This window comes from Bufo bufo, chromosome 1 (assembly GCF_905171765.1).
Source record: "Bufo bufo chromosome 1, aBufBuf1.1, whole genome shotgun sequence".
NCBI lineage: Eukaryota > Metazoa > Chordata > Amphibia > Anura > Bufonidae > Bufo > Bufo bufo.
This window is the reverse complement of record NC_053389.1, coordinates 679,387,881-679,403,167: the sequence shown is the minus strand read 5'-3', so window position 1 is coordinate 679,403,167 and position 15,287 is coordinate 679,387,881. Positions and strand designations below refer to the sequence as shown.

Sequence of the window (15,287 nt, the reverse complement as noted above, 5' to 3'; positions counted from 1 at the left end):
AGGTCCTTTTCCCAAAGCCTGAGCAGAGCTTGGGCAAAACTGTTAGGGGGTTAATGTATTTTTAAAGGTAAACTCATAATTGTACTTAAAGGGAGTCTGTCACCAGATTTTGACCTAATAGACCGCTTACATAGCGCTCTAGCATAGCAGTCTATGATTCTAATAGTACCTTTGATGTTTGCTTGTGAAGTTCCCCCAAGGCAAAAAACGGACTTTTATTCATATGTAAATTAGGGCTCGCAAGTGCCCAGGGCGGCGCTCACCTCGTTGGAGCCCAGGCTGTTCTGCCTCTTTTCGTCATATCCCCGCCCCAGCCTCTTCCTCTGCCCGCCCCACTCTTCCTTTGCGTCCTCCTTCTCTGCAGCGAGATCCCGCGCCTGCACTATCCATTGCTTGGCCGGGCCATGCGCACTGCGATGCCTATTGTGGGCACGGCATCGCAGTAGCTACTACGCATGCGCCGGCCAACGGCGAGAAACAGCGGCGAGGAGGCGGACCAGAGACACCCACAATGGGCATTGCAGTGCGCATGCCCCGGCCAAGCAATGGATAGCGCAAGCGCGGGATCTCGCTGCAGAGAAGAAGGACGCAAAGGAAGAGCAGGGCGGGCAGAGGAAGAGGCTGGGGCGGGGATATGACGAAAAGAGGCAGAACAGCCTGGGCTCCAACGAGGTGAGCGCCGCCCTGGGCACTTGCGAGCCCTAATTTACATATGAATAAAAGTCAGTTTTTGCCTTGGGGGAACTTCACAAGCAAACATCAAAGGTACCATTAGAATCATAGACTGCTATGCTAGAGCGCTATGTAAGTGGTCTATTAGGTCAAAATCTGGTGACAGACTCCCTTTAAGTTGAATAAAGCTGGTCGAGGCAGTCTTCTGTAAGAAGTATAGGCTACTACTCTAATATGACATTTACTTAGTTGACATTGCTTAGTGGTGTGCAGGGGGCACCAGATCAGTTCTCCTCACACCAGATAGCAGAGCGGGGCCGCATCAAACACTTCATTGATAGCGCAGCAGGTGGTCTGCAGGCATCACCACTGCTGCTACTGACAGCAGTGCCAGAAGAGATTTCAGCTCTGAAGCTCCAGTGTCAAGGAGTAACCTCCAGCAGAGTTCAGCACCAGCATGTGATGGTGGTGGCAGCGCAAGAGTGACTATAATTGCTGCTGGCAGCTCACAAGTGGAGTCGCTGAGTCGCTGTCAAGAAAAGGCAGACGCGTCCCTACCTGGGTAAGCAGACACAACTTAAAGGGAACCTGTCATCAACTTTATGCTGGCCTCACTGAGGGCAGCAAAAAATAGTGACAGAAATGCTGATGTCAGCGGTGTGTCACTCATGAGCAAAAAGTAAGTGGTTGCTGAGTAGAGATGGCCTTGCGGTTCGCCCGGCGGTAGGTTCGCGGTGAACTTTGCGTGTTCGCGATTCGCCGAACATATGGAGATATTTGCGTCCACCATATTCTTTTACATTGTGAAGAACTTTGACCCATGACACATCCATCAGGTGGTACAAAACAGCCAATTGAGACATTTCAGCCCATGGACATACCCCCTAAATTATAAATAGACCCGATTTGGTCGCCATTTTACATTCAGTGTTTTGCCAGTGTAGGGAGAGGTTGCAGTGTGGAGCAGGGACAAACTGTTAGGGACAAAAACGCTATCAAATAGGTCCACAAAAGTCCTTTTAAGGACTGGTATAGGTGTGCTATTGATAGGTGTGCAGTACAGAGGGGTGTAATACACTTATAATATACTTTCTAACATAGAAAGCATATTATAGTGGATTTGTATTCTGCAGCAGTTGTGCGCGGTTCTGCTGCGATACTGCAGCTACACAGAGTGACAAACGCAATTAGAAAAAATAATTATAACTGGTGTGATATACCAGTCGCCCCCCCAAAAAAGTGATTGAAGCGGGGTGTTATATACCTATATACTTTCTTTATAGTGCATTTGGGTACTGTATAGTGCATTTGCACATGCGCGTACGTGAAAATTATATTGCCGATTTTTCGCATTGAAAAAAATAATGAATGGAGATCGCACATTCGAATAATACATCTGGTATGTCACTGTCCATGTTGTGGGACTATTTGTGCACTTCTAGTAATTATTTCTTGGCTGCAAATATGAGCTGAAGGTTTTTCAGGTTTGCCTGCCATTAAAATGAATGGGACCCGCCACAAACTTGTGGTTCGTGAACATTTAATCGTGTTCGCGAACCGTCCCGGCAGATGTTCGTCCATCACTATTGCCGAGAACCACCATCATAATCATTGCAGCCCAGGCCTTGAAAAGAGTCAGATCTACCTGAGAAGAGTCCTGGTTATTCCTAATCTCCTGCTCTCACCCATCTGCTGATGATTGGCAGTTCTCTCCTAGAGAGAAAACTAGGTAGAAGACGGTCAGACATCAGCAGGTGGGCAGGAGAGCAGGAATTCATGAATAACCAGGACTCTTCTCAGGTGGCCGGGACTCTTTTCTAGGCCCAGTCTGCAATGATTGTGATGTTGGTTCTCGGCAACCACTTACTTTTAAATGACAGACCGCTGAAATCAACTCACCTGTCTCTATTTTATGCTGCCTTTAGTATGGACAGCATAAAGGTGATGACAGGATCCCTTTAATGTTATACAGGTTAAACTACCAGACCTTCCTGACAATGGGCTGCATGATTCTTTTTCTGCCGGTGTCATGAAGGTCTGTAAGGTCTGTTATGTTGCAGGGAGATCAGTGAGTAGTTGAGGTTCTGGCTCATTGATGTGAGCTATGCTGGGCAGAAAGTATAGATCCCGAGCCCAGGGTTCCTTCACCCCTTAATGTCTTGTATAGAAGATAACCTCCCTGACCTGGAACTGACACAGCAGCTCCCCCCCGCCCCCCCCCCCCCCCCCAGCTGCTGTTAAACGCCTCTCAAGAACCTGGTCTTTGGAGATGAGTTTCCGTTTTTTTGTTGTTTTTTATTTAGACCTACTTTTTGAGAAGAATATGTGGGTTTTAGATAAGTTCAAATTACGTTCATAAATCCGCCACATCTGGCATAGATGGATAATACCATGATCCACTGGATCCCTATTGGCTTTCATGGGATCCCACCGGGATCCGGCTGCTTTCTGCCAGAAATGCTGTCTTTCAATCAGACAAAAAGTTGCACATTCGGCAGTTCACAGCATTATCCAATTATGCCATATACTGTGATAATGTGAAGCTAGTGTAACAATACATACCCAAAAAAAATATGATCTCCTTCCCTTTGACACATACAGTGCTAAACTGAGTGCCACTGCTAAAATAAATCAATAAAATTGCAGGCATTCAGGCCCATTCATCGCACTAGAGAGGTTTTCCCAGCTGCAGCATGGAAAGTCTCAGCAACAGCTGGAAAGCCTCTGTGTGCAGTGTTTGGGCCTATGTGCCATCACTATTGTAGCAATGGTGAGCAGTATGTGTCACAGCAAGGAGAGCAATTTGTTTTCTGAGAAACATGGTATTATTAAGCGCACCATTTATTCAGCTTTTATAACCTGTATAAGTTCTCACGCACAAGGCTACATCCATATTGCAGCCTGCAAACCACAGATCATTTGCAGGACAGCCACATGGATATGGACAGCACACGGATGACATCTGTTTGCTGCCTTTTTTATTTTTATTTTTTGTGGACCCCCATAGAAATGAACGGAAAGAACGTTCAATCTGTAAAAATTGCAGATTGGACACAGATGCTAAATACGGTAGTGCGCATGAGGCCTTAAAGGGTAACTGTCATGTTTTCATCAAAAAATCAATTTTAGCATATGTTACTGCTGCAGAAGCATTATGCATAAAACAATCTTTAGTTTCTTCACATACCACTGTTTTCCTTGAGTTTTCCCCTTAGTTACGGCTGTTTAAACATTTACAATATGAGGACCTTCTCAAGATGGCTCCTCTGCCAGTTCTCTGAGGCCAAAACTGCCTTACCTCACTTCCCATACACATTTGCTGTAGCTAGCAGCTTCCTGTCAGCCAATCAGATTGGATTACTGAGAGACACGCCTCCTCACTCTGAAGCCCAATGCAGGCATGCAGTGTGAAGGACCGCCCCTCCGTCTTCTGTTTATACTAAAAGGAAGACAGACAAGCACTAGCAACGATCTTTTAAAGGGAGCAGTGGAAAGGGACAGAGGACATTAATGAAAGCTGTTATTATAAGGTAATTACAGATCTTTTGGCAATCATTGACAAACTAACTCAGGTATACATGCCTAGTTCTAATAAACTAGCAAATAAAATAAAAATATGACAGTTACCCTTTAACCATGGCTATTTTTTGTGAAAAGTGGCAACCCTAATCAAAAAGTAGTCCTCAATTTTTACACTAAATAAAGTTGACTAAATACACATAGCAATACCGACTATAGCGTAGTGATCAATTTAGTTACATACATCTTTTTTTTTTGCTATGATTATTGTGAAATTTATGTAATAATCCTGTGTGGCGAAACCGACCTCGCCACTGCGTTTTGGAGAGGACTGGCTGCTGGCCTCTTGCCCCAGGATTATGGGCCATATACTAACTTTTAAACCCCTGAACCTATTCAAGTGAATTTTGGATAGGTTTGTCCCCACGTTATACTGTTTGAATTAATGTAAGTTATATGTATGGCCAATGTAAACTCACAAAGTTGTAACAATTTATAATAAGTGTAACTTGTCAGCTTGGGAGGAATATGCGGGTGTGTTTCTATTGTGCCATTGTCCCATTGTGTGTTTAAAATGGTGATGTCTGTTCTGTTGTCCTCACATGTGTATTGGTGATCTCCCTTTGTCCTCAGAGATAATTGGATTGCTCTTCAGGTTGTCTGGACAGAGAGGAGGAAACCATGATGCATTGTGGGGATATGTTGTCCTATGTCACAGTCTTCATTCTGGTCCTCTGGGGGCGTGAACGATTGGTTGCTGTAGTTACATTGTATGTGTTGTTAATTACTGATTGGTTGTATTTCAAACCCCTGTGGGCAGTACTATGTTTGTGGTTTATGAATAAAAGAGGCTGTACGTGAAGTACAGTCAGACCACTGCTTGACCCTCAACACGGAGCCTTGTCTCGTTATTGGGGGGATTCACTGTATGCTGTTAGAAGACCGATTGCCAGAAGTGTAAGCTGATCCCTGTTCGTCTGCTAGCAGCTATTCGTGAGGTTCCAGTTTGGAGTGCTACTTTGTATCAAGTTCGGGAGTTTGGTGTATCCTGCAGTAGCTGTGCCTGTCTCTCAGAAAGGGGCTTATCGCCTAAACGGATTTTAACCCCTTGTCTGCGGAAACGGTCCGTTACATCCTGTTAATTTCCAATGGTAATATAAAGAACTAAACTCTGCACAAATATAAGAAATTTGGACGTGAGCAGGAAATAGTGTAAAAAAAACCCATTTAGGCCACCTTAAGCCACTTTCACACTTGCGGCAGAGAGATCCGGCAAGCAGTTGCCAACGTATGCCAACTTATGGCCTTAGTAAGATCGATCAGGATCCTGATCAGTCTTAAAAATGCCTGAACAGTCAGAAAAATGCATTGAAATGCCGGATCCGTCTTTCCGGTGTCATCCGGCAAAACGGATCCGGCATTTATTTTTTTCACCTTTTTTCCGGCATGCTGGTATTTTGAATGCCGGATCCGGCACTAATACATTCCTATAAAAAAATTGAGGCATTCAGGCAAGTCTTCAGTTTTTTTCGCCAGAGATAAAACCGTAGCATGCTGCGGTTTTATCTTTTGCCTGATCAGTCAAAATGACTGAACTGAAGACATCCTCATGCATCCTGAACGGATTACTCTCAATTCAGAATGCATGGGGATATGCCTGATCAGTTCTTTTCCGGCATTAAGCCCTTTTGAGGGAACTCAGTGCCGGAAAAGAAAAACGCTAGTGTAAAAGTACCCTTATTCAGTGATTTTTCTTTACGTGTATTGAATGTGCTAATGCTTGTTATTGGTAACATTCTGTTGCACCTGGTAGCCTGTGTCACATGGCCTGTTATAGGTGGGGCTCGCAGCCTTATCATCTCTCCCTTTAAGTTATCTTACTATGGAGGTATGTAGGAGCTTGGCTGTGAGTTGGTCCTTAGCACCTATCAGACTGTGTTTGCACACAATAGGTAATTTAGTGGTAGGACCCATGCCACACTGAGATTCCTTGACGGGGTGCGCAGGGCTCCGATATGTTCCTGACTGGAATATATTGGCTAAAGTCTCAGCTTTTAACATCAGCGTGAGGGTCTAGCCAGTATGGTCAGTCGCATATTATTGTGGTGCACCTTTTTTCAGTTATGTATTCTTATATTTTCATCCACACATTATTTCATCTTGTGTAGGATGTTTTTGTGGTGCAAGTGGTCCGCTGCCGGCATCCTCTATTGTATGCATTTTTGCTGGGGATTGCCGTTAGCAACGTATCACTTGCTGAGGAATTGCTCCCCCGATTATAAATACTCTACAGTGTTTGGGGTTGAGCATTTCCTCCCATTTAGGCCACTTTATTCAGCGATTTAAAAAAATATATAAAAAATATGTCACTTACCTATTAGAAACAATGGAATGGAACAATCTCTGTACATGCCTTTTGAGCATATGGAAGTGATTTTCCATCAGCAAGAGCCGAGACCCGCCCTGTAAGAGTGAATCCTGCTCTGGCAGACTCAGGCCGTCCATGTAACATATTAGGCCCCTTTCACACGGGCGAGTATTCCACGCGGATGTGATGCGTGAGTTGAACGCATTGCACCCGCACTGAATACCGACCCATTCATTTCTTTGGGGCTGTTCACATGAGCGGTGATTTTCACGCATCACTTGTGCGTTGCGTGAAAATCGCAGCATGCTCTATATTCAGCGTTTTTCACGCAACGCAGGCCCCATAGAAGTGAATGGGGTTGCGTGAAAATCGCAAGCATCCGCAAGCAAGTGCGGATGCGGTGCGATTTTCACGCACGGTTGCTTGGAGACGATCGGGATGGAGACCTGATCATTATTATTTTCCCTTATAACATGGTTATAAGGGAAAATAATAGCATTCTGAATACAGAATGCATAGTAAAATAGCACTGGAGGGGTTAAAAAAATAAAAATAATAATTAACTCACCTTAGTCCACTTGATCACGATGCCCGGCATCTCCTTCTGTCTCCTTTACTGAACAGGACCTGTGGTGAGCATTCATTACAGGTCAAGGACCTGTGGTGACGTCACTCCGGTCATCACATGATCCATCACATGATCTTTTACCATGGTGATGGATCATGTGATGACCGGAGTGACGTCACCACAGGTCCTTGACCTGTAATGAATGCTCACCACAGGTCCTGTTCAGTAAAGGAGACAGAAGGAGATGCCGGGCATATCGATCAAGTGGACTAAGGTGAGTTAAATTATTATTTTTTTAACCCCTCCAGCGCTATTTTACTATGCATTCTGTATTCAGAATGCTATTATTTTCCCTTATAACCATGTTATAAGGGAAAATAATACAATCTTCAGAACACCTAACCCAAGCCCGAACTTCTGTGAAGAAGTTCGGGTTTGGGTACCAAACATGCGCGATTTTTCTCACGCAAGTGCAAAATGCATTACAATGTTTTGCACTCGCGCGGAAAAATCGCGGGTGTTCCCGTAACGCACCCGCACATTTTCCTGCAACGCCCGTGTGAAAAATGCCTAAGTCCATTCACTGCAGCTTGGGTTTGCTGTTGTGTTCATATAATCTGACTTATCACAATACGGCAGTATTACCAGAGGAATCAAAAAGCATTCATTAGGTAATATTGGTGGACAAAAGAAAAAGATAAGCACAAAAATGACCTTTTTTCCATAAAGGATGATTTTGCAGTGCAAAATTGGTAAAATGTGAAATAAAGTAGGCATATTTGGTATTGCCACGAGTTATATAGCTATTTATACTGCACAGTACATATTATTAAAAAGATGAAAAACTATTTCAGATTTACTGTCTCGCCCCCTCCAAAAAAAAAAAAAAGGCTAATCAATAAAAGATATGTACCCCCACATTGTGGCACTAATAAAGTAAGTGGGAAAATAAAAAAAAGGACCTTGAAATGCTAGGATAAAAAAATCTAAGAAATAGCTTTCTAAATGCTGAAAAGAATGAATTTGCCATTTTTGCATATATAGGGTGGGCCCCCAAAGTCAGTTCCACTGGTGGGCCCTAGGCACCCCAGTCCGACACTGATCTTTACCATTGAAATGTCATGGCATTTTCAGAGGATTTTCATCTGTCACCTGGTAAACCTTCCACCAGCTCTAAAGTCACCAGATAAAAATGTCCTACTGAGCTCCTGGAGAAGATCAACGGATGGACAGAAGAATGGACCCAGGTATATAGCTGGAAACAGAGACGGAGGGCCTGCCCTGGCTGCACTGCCTGATCCATATTATACAATAGACAACAGCAGGCTACAGACAGAAAGTTCCTCCGCTCTCCTCCCTCCCCAGACCCTGCTCAAGGCCTGTAGTTCCCCCCACCATACGCCCCCCTCCCGTGGCCTGCTGTCCCCCTTGGCCGCCCTCACCCAGCTCTGAATCCCCACCCCTCTCACCCAGCTTCTGCAAATGTTAGGGGGAGGAGGTGGAGCATCTCCTCTCCTACATAGCGCCACATACCTCTTACATCCAGTGATGTCACCTTTGATGTAGATGTTCTCTTTCCTCATCTTCTCCATTCAGACCAGACCCCCATGATGATTTTTCAGCAATCTCCCGTCTCTGCAGAGATTGACAAACAGACATTAGTTTCCTACTTTTCCATCATCTTCACATCTTCTGAACACCCCATCCTGCCACCCCCAATACTGTGCCCGCTGTGCTCCCCAATACTATACTGCAGAAACTGTCCCCTGAAAAATATTAGTACCACAAAGATAGTGCCCCCTTCAACAATTATTCGCACACAGTGCTCTAAAAAAAATAACTGCGCCCAGTAAATAGTATCCTGGACACTAATAGTATAAACATAAAGTCCCCAAAAATAATTGTGCTAAGCTGATACTGTGCCAGGGTGCACCAAAGTAACAGAAATAATTGTCTGCCAGAGCACACTTAGTAGTAATAATGCCCCCATAGTGCCCATACTACAAACCATGTTCCCCATAGCCCCCCAGTAGTAGTAAAGCTCACCATAATGCCCCCTAGTACTAATAATTCTCCTTATAATATGACAGTACAAGAAATACCCCTGCTTAGTTCCCGCAGTTGAGCTAATGTCCCCATAATCTATGCCAGAATGAAATACCCCTATATAATGCCCCAGTAAATGCCTCCATAGTGCTCCTCTCCCCCTTCCCCATAGTGTCCCCATAATGTGCCAGTATAAAATACCCCATCTTAGTGCCCCCAGCACATGCCTCCATTGTGCTCCTCTCCCCCTTCCCCATAGTGCCCCCCCATAATGTGCCAGTAAAAAAATACCCCTTCCTAGTGCCACCAGATGCCCCCATAATATGCCAGTAAAAAATCCCCCTTCCTAGTACCACCAGATGCCCCTATAGTTCTCTCTCCCCCATAGTGCCCCCATAATGTGCCAGTAAAAAATGCCCCCTTAGTGCCACCAGATGCCATAGTGCCCTCCATAATATGGCAATAAAATAGCCCCTTTAGAGCCCCCAAATGCCCCCATAGTGCTCCCAAATAATGCCTCTATGGTGCTACCAGATGCCCCATAGTGTCCCCCCAAAATGGGGCAGTAAGAAATGCTCCCAGATGCCCCCATAGTGCCCCCCCAAAATGGTCAAGAAATAAATGCCCCAGATGCCCCCATAGTGACCCCCCCCCCCCCCAAATGGGTCCAGTAAGAAATGCCCTAGTGTCACCAGGTGCCCCCTATAATGTGCCATCTATAAAAAAAAAAAAAAAAAAAAAACACAAAAACCCCCCACTAATACTTACCTTCATGAGGCTGGCAGCGATGCGATCTGGCCTGTGTCCCCCGCTGTGTGCTGCCTGGCTCAGGTGGCGTCATAATAATGACGTCATCGTGCCGCCTGAGCCGGCCTCTTATAGGCTGCAGGCACGTGCCTGCAGCCTATCAGAAGAACGGGGAAGGGAGACGCCTCTCCCGCCCCTGCCCCGCCACATCACAGCCATCTGTATCACTGTCCTGAGAATGGCAATACAATGGAAGTGCTCATCTCCTACTGGCCCCCCACCGCCACCACCTGCAATTAGAACCAGGGCCGCGCTGCCAGTGGCGATCGGCGGTGCGGCCCTGAGGGATAAAATATATATATATATATATATGAATGGTTCTAGGAGGGGTCCAGACCCGTTGGTCCCCCCCTGTCGGTGCGCCCCTGCACCACATCATATGGTCTCAGTATTGAGGCTACATATGAAGACCAAGACAGAATATCAAAGAGTGGACCCTATAATAATACCTGTAAATTATTGACACAGGATGGAAGCTAAACAACATCTTCAAGGATGAAGACCTACACAGTTGGCAGTAAGTATAAGTGCCAGAACAACTGCGCTCCTTCCTAATCAGAGGCATGTGTAATTCATCGGTAACTGATCTCTTCAAATTCATGATAGCACCACCTTGTGATGCTTTCTTGGGTTGGAGAAAGTCAAGAATGGCCTGCTATTAAAGGGGTTGTCTCACAAAATATATTCTACAGTTTTCAAACCAGCACCTGAATGTGAACACTTTTGTAATTGCATAAAATTAAAACATTTTGTATAGCCAGTGCGCTATTCAATAAAATGTATCTGTATAGCGCCTCCTGCTGTTTGTTCTTTTTCTTATTTCTTTGACCTGCTCACTGAGAAGGCCGCACATGCTCAGTTTCATCCTTCAACTGCCTCCTGATCTGTGATAGGGAGAGCTGAGACACGCCTCCTGAGATGTGATAGGGAGAGCTGAGACACGCCCCCTTAGCTGCAGCAGAAAAGACACTCCCCTTGAGCTGTCAGCTTGATATAAATCTAGCAGAGCAATGAAAGGGGAGATCTCTGGATCCATGAGAGGTCCAGGACTGGTTCTAGCTTTGTTAGAAAGAGATTGTCATGAACAATATGATTTCTGATTTTCCTTTTTTTTTTTTTACAATAATCATAGGCTGGATTTTTTTTTAACGACATCCCTGTGTTCATTTTAATTGTTAGCCACTTTATACAGAATTATAGTCATTTTAAAAAGTTACCACTAATAGTATTTTCTGTTGTCCATGACTGGCTAACACCCAGCTAATGGAAGCCAGAACACCAGCACAACTGATGGCAGTAAGTATAAGCACAAGAACATCTGCACTCCTTTCTAATCATAGGCATGTGTATTATACCGGTAACTGATCTCCTCATATTCCCAACAGCGCCACCTTGTGATGCTGTCTTGGGTTGGAGAAAGTCGAGAATGGCAGGGGTGGAGGAAGCTAGATTTTTTTTTATCACATGCCTGTAAAAATTTTAAATTTGAGCTTCTACATGCAGAGTTAGGCTACTTTCACACCTGCGTTAGGTGCGGATCCGTCTGGTATCTGCACAGACGGATCCGCACCTATAATGCAAACGCTTAGATCCGTTCAGAACGGATCCGTTTGCATTACCATGAATAAAAAAAATAAAAAAAAATAAAAAAAAATTTGTTCATGATAATGCAAACGGATCCGTTTTGACTTTACATTGAAAGTCAATGGGGGACGGATCCGTTTGAAAATTGAGCCATACTGTGTCATCTTCAAACGGATCCGTCCCCATTGACTTACATTGTAAGTCTGGACGGATCCGTTTGCCTCCGCACGGCCAGGCGGACACCAGAACGCTGCAAGCTGCGTTCAGGTGTCTGCCTGCGGAGCGGAGCGGAGGACAGACGGTGCCAAACTGATGCATTCTAAGCGGATCCGCATCCACTCAGAATGCATTAGGGCTGGACGGATCCATTCGGGGCTGCTTGTGAGAGCCTTCAAACGGAGCTCACAAGCGGAGCCCCGAACGCAAGTGTGAAAGTAGCCTTATACGGTGTATATAGTCATAAAAAAAAAAAAACATAAAAAATCAAAAATGGTGCTCAACAATATATTAATCTAAAATGTATTAGAGGTTACTATAAGTCACTATAGACATAATAAACCAGGTAAAATAAAAACAATATCTCAAAATAATTCATAATACATAACAAATCTAAAAATGTTTTAAAAACAATGAATCAGGGCACAAGGTGTGAACTAAGATACAAGGAGTAGTATATAAAGTATTTGTGCAGGGCCCATACATCTGCACTACTCAAAAATCTATAATGTGTCGTAGCGTGAAGCAACCATAAACATAACTAAATTGATGAAATTGCTGGCGAATCTAATAATTCTGATGTTCTTCAGATCTAGATGGTTATATAACTAGTACAGCATTTCTGCAGTTATTATATTGACCAGTCAATGATGTTTCGTGCTGCCAAGAAAAGCCTCATTCACACGTCAGTGTTTCACGGATGTGTGCTGTACGTGTTCTCCACGGACAGCACACCTCCGCATTCATTTTAATGTGTGTATTCAGACATCAGTGTTTTAGCACGGTCCGTGGATTAGTGTTTTTAGCACGGATGCATGCTCTATTTTGTCCGTGTTTACGGATCCATCACTTCCATTATAGTCTATGGGTCTGTGAAAACCACGGATGCAACACAGATGCCATCTGTGTTGCACAGATCATTAAGAGGAGATGTTTTGAACATTATTTTTCAGCTGGGCCGTGTCAGTGAAACACAGGACAGCAGAAAAACGGACACACGGACCCAACGCGGATCCTTCACGGACAGCTTCACTGACCACCTGCTCACGGATTTGAGCACAGACACGGACATTTGAATGAGGCTTAATCCAGTGTATGGAGACAATGGTTATGCTAGTAGATTACTTTACACTGTGACAGTAAGCGAGCTACTGATTGTCAAGCTCCATGTTGGTATATCCACCATCAATATAGTGTTCAGCAATGTCTCTCCTTAAAGAGGACCTGTCACCGCTCCTGACATGCCTGTTTTAATGGCTTCATGCACTCCCCATGTAATAACAATTCTGGAGCATCTATTATTATGACAGCACTGATTGGACAGAGTGAGACTGTGCAGGGACACCCCCCCCCCCCCCCTCCCAACTGGTTACCACCCATCTGTACCCTTACTGCAGACTGCTAGCAATTCATTCATAACTTCTAGTACAAATAATAAAGGAATGACACATCATAGAGCCATAAGAATATATGTCCCAGAACTGTTATTACATGGAGAATGCATAAAGCTATTAAAACAGACAGGTCAGGAGAGGTGAAAGGTCCTAAAAATTGTTATATAGTATGCAATTGTAGTGTAAACTCCCGAGCATACAGAAAGGTAGTGCGCTGTACGCTTACATTCTGCCAGCACTCACTGCTAGTTTCGCTCTGTGCAGCCTGCGCAGTGAGAGGATCGGGACATTTTATTACCAGCCTTCTGAGCACTGCTAATGTATGGAGTTTCAAATCCAGTGCACATAGCCTTGTGCAATTAATTAAATAAATGTTGCTTCCAGATAAGTTTCTGAATACAAGCTCATTTCGAAATCAGTTAAACACATAATGCCATATATGTACAGCATTAACATGCAGAGGGTGTATGGCCTGAGCTCACTCTATACAAGGTGGGTATCAACTATCTAATACAGCAGGCACCCACCACCAGTGACCGGGATCGGCATTAACGCCAATCGCAACTGCGACATCTGTGGGATTAGACAGAGGGAGGGGGCTCCCTCTGTGCTCTCATTAGAGTCCCTGACGCAAAATCACAGGCTCCTATTGATTTCCATGACTGCTTGAGGCCTTGTGCAGGTTCCCAGGCTGTCATGGCTAACTGCCTGAAAAAGCTGTGTGCGAGGTATGGCTTTAGGCCCCTTGCAGACGAGCGTGTCCGGATTAGGTCCGGATGCGCCCCAGTTCATTGCGGCAAACCCGCGCGAGTAGGTACGCAATTTCAGTCAGTTTTGACTGCGATTGCTTTCCGTTGTTCAGTTTTTATCGCGCGGGTGCAATGTGTTTTGCACGCGCGTGATAGAAAACTGACTGTGGTACCCAGACCCGAACTTCTTCACAGAAGTTCAGGTTTGGGTTCAAGGTTGTGTAGATTGTATTATTTTCCCTTATAATATGGTTATGGATCATGTGACGGACCATGTGATGAACGTAGTGACGTCATCAAAGGTCCTATTCCTCACAAAAGAAGACAGAAGAGATGCCGGCTGCGCGAACAAGTGGATTAAGGTGAGTTAATTTTTTTTAATTTTTTTTTTAACCCCTCCAGCCCTATTGTACTAAGCATTCTGTATTCAGAATGCTATTATTTTCCCTTATAACCATGTTATAAGGGAAAATAATAATGATCGGGTCCCCATCCCGATCGTCACCTAGCAACCGTGCGTGAAAATCGCACCGCATCCGCACTTGCTTGCGGATGCTTGCGATTTTCACGCAACCCCATTCATTTCTATGGGGCCTGCGTTACGTAAAAAACGCACAAAGAGGAGCATGCTGCGATTTTCACGCAACGCACAAGTGATACGTGAAAATCACCGCTCGTGTGCACAGCCCCATAGAAATGAATGGGTCAGAATTCAGTGCGGGTGCAATGCTTTCAACTCACGCATTGCACCCGCGCGGAATACTCGCCCGTGTGAAAGGGGCCTTACAGGCAGCTTGTCAGAATTCCATAGGCTTCAATAGTATTCTATGGCAGTTTATGGAACAAGCAATCAGAAGATCGCATTTTCAAGTCCCCTAAGGGGACTAAAAATTACTGTAGAAAAAGTTTAAAAAAATTGAAATCTAAAAATTCTAATCACCCCCTTTCCAGATCTTACATATAAAAATAGACAAAAAATAAACAGGTATCACATCATCCAAAAATTTCCAAAATAAAAATCTAAAAATTCAAGATTCATAATTTTTGGCCAGCTTGTCCCCCACATTTTTTTTATAATGAGTCATCAAAAACATACTCCAAAATGGTACCAATAAAAACCATAGTTCACCCCACAGAAAACACAAAACACCTTTGTGGAATTCTTTTTTTTTCCCAATTTCACCCCAGAAAGAATTTTTCCACCTGTTTTCCAATACTATAAAATTAAATCGTGTCTTTAAAAAAAACACAGCTTGTCTCAGTTTTCCATCAGTTTGCTTCAATGTTTTCTGCAAATCCGTTAAGGTCCAATTAGTTTTTGATGAGATTTGCATGCGCATGAAGAAAAACTAAATAATCCACAG

General features: G+C 44.2%; 1 protein-coding gene across 2 annotated transcripts in view; it reads right to left on the bottom strand.

Annotated features, from left to right (window-relative positions):
* The window catches only part of MAN2A2 (mannosidase alpha class 2A member 2), a 189,543-nt gene that overhangs the window by 137,259 nt on the left and 36,997 nt on the right, over positions 1 to 15,287 (bottom strand). The window lies entirely within an intron of this gene.